This window comes from Carlito syrichta, unplaced genomic scaffold (assembly GCF_000164805.1).
Source record: "Carlito syrichta isolate Samal-C Ts95f unplaced genomic scaffold, Tarsius_syrichta-2.0.1 Scaffold311843, whole genome shotgun sequence".
In the NCBI taxonomy this organism is placed as follows: domain Eukaryota; kingdom Metazoa; phylum Chordata; class Mammalia; order Primates; family Tarsiidae; genus Carlito; species Carlito syrichta.
Window position 1 is genome coordinate 11847 of NW_007255939.1, and position 2308 is coordinate 14154.

At 48.5% G+C, this 2308-nt stretch overlaps 1 pseudogene; it reads right to left on the reverse strand.

The window, feature by feature from the left end:
- Window positions 1-1137: 1137 nt before the first annotated feature.
- Window positions 1138-1529, reverse strand: LOC103271682 (annotated as a pseudogene).
- Between the last annotated feature and the right edge of the window lie 779 nt (window positions 1530-2308).

Genomic DNA, 2308 nt, shown 5'->3' on the forward strand with positions numbered 1-2308 from the left:
GGGCAAATTAGCTTCTCTGAGCCTCATGTATTACCTCACTTGTAGAAATGGGGACACTATAATAATACTATTTACTAGGAACTCTTAACTTGTCATAACATTTATTAAAATTTATTGAGCACCTTTCATGTCCAAGGTGGTTTGTTACCTCAAAGAGGTTTTCACCACTTAGTGTGGTGGTTCATGTCTATAATCCCAGTTTCGGAGGCCAAGGTGGAGGATCACTGGAGGCCAGGGGTTCAAGACCAGCCTGGACAACAAAGTGAGACCCCCATTTCTACCAAAAAAAAAAAATTTGAGGCCAGGCTTGGTGGCTCAGCCTGTAATCCCAGTGCTTTGGGAGGCTGAGGTGAGTGGATTGCCTGAGCCCGCGGGTTCAAGACCCGCCTGGGCAACTTGGTGAGACCTCGTCTCTACAGTAAATCAAAAAATTAGCCGGGCGTGGTAGCGCGTCTGTAGTTCCAGCTACTTGGAAGGCTGAGGCGGAAGGATCGCTGGAGCCCAGCAGGTCAAGGCTGCGGTGGCTGGAAGCGGCCACTGCACTCCAATCTGGGTGACAGAGTGAGACTCCAACTCAAAAACAAAACAAAACAAAACAAAAAAACTAACCCCCAACCTATGGAATGTTAAGCTGATACTCAAGACAGTCAAAGCCTCCTGTAATTCAATATCGCACACTATTTTCTGGTTGTACCAAAAAATAAACAACCAGCAAATGATTTCAACTAAAAAAAAAAAAAAGCATTTACACTTAAAAAATGGGATGAGGTTGGATTCCCTCCTTCTTAAAAATGTTTCTAGCCGGGCTCGGTGGCTCAGCCTGTAATCTCGCACCTTTGGGAGGCTGAGGTGAGTGGATTGCTTGACCCCGCGTTTCAAGACCCACCTGGGCAGCGAGACCTCATCTCTACAATAAATAAAAAAATCAGCCAGGCGTGGTAGCGCGCCTGTAATTCCGGCTACTTGGAAGGCTGAGGTGGAAGGATCGCCGGAGCCCAGCAGGTCCAGGCTGCAGTGGTCAGGAGCGGCCGCTGCACTCCAGTCTGGGTGACAGAGTGAGACTCCAACTCAAAAAAAAAAAAAAAAATGTTTCTAAAGCTACTAAAAAACTTACGTTTACAAAATAGTTGATAAAAATATTCCTCTGGATTGTACAAGAGAGGAGACAGGAACCATTGATAAGACATGGGATATGATATTATTCAGGCTTGGCTTTTTTCTCTCCTGCTTCATCAGAGGCTGGATTCTCCTCGGTTTTAGTTTCTCCATTTTCTGCAGGTAACTCTTTAGTTTCTTGGTTAGCCACTTCAGCCTGCTTTCCCTTTGCTCCCCTTTTCCCTTTTGCTTGCACTTTTTTGTCTGAATATTTTTCCTTTCCCGCCGCCTTTTTTGGCTTTGCTTCCACTTTTGCAGGAGCAGGTTTAGCCAACAACCGCGCCGATCTCCTCTTGGGCTCCTCCTTCGCCGCCCCGTCGGCGGAGCTGACATTCTTCTTGGGCATCTTGGCGGCGGGCAGGGCGCGTACCGGGTGCCTGAAGGCAGCGGCACGGAGAGCCTTCGCGAAGCTGGGCTGCCGAACCGCTAACCGCTCCTCCCGCCGCCGGAGCTGGTGAGACCCGCCGCAATCCCATTTCTTATTCTCCTCTTTACAAGTGATGAAATGGAGACATAGAAATGGTAAAAACTTTTTTTTTTTTGAGATTGGGTCTGCTTTGTCACTTAGGCTGGAGTGCAGTGACGTGACTGCAGCCTCAACCTTCTGGGTTCAAGTGATCCTCTTGTCTCAGCCTCTCAAGTAGCTAGGACTACAGGTACATGCCACTATATCTGGCTAATTTTTTTTTTTTTTTGAGTAGGAGTCTCACTCTGTCATGCACGTTCCCAGCCACTGCAGCCTCAAGCAGCTGGACTCAAGCGATCCTTCCACCTCAGCCTTCCAAGTAGCTGGAACTACAGGCGGACGCTACCACGCCTGGCTAATTTTTTGATTTACTGTAGAGATGGGAGGTCTCACCAAGTTGCCGAGGCTGGTCTCGAACTGCTGGCTCAGGTAATCCTGTCACCTTGGCCTCCCAAACTACTGGGATTATAGGCGTGAACCACCGCGCCTGGATGGCTAATTTTACATTTTTTGGGGAGGGGGTTTGGAGTCTTACTCTATTGCCTAGGCTGGAAGGTAGTGGCACACTCACGGCCACCGCAGCCTTGAACTTGCTGGGCTCCGGCGATCCTTCCGCCTCAGCCTTCCAAGTAACTGGAACTACAGAAATGAGCCACCACTCCTGGCTATTTTTTTTTTTTTTTTGAG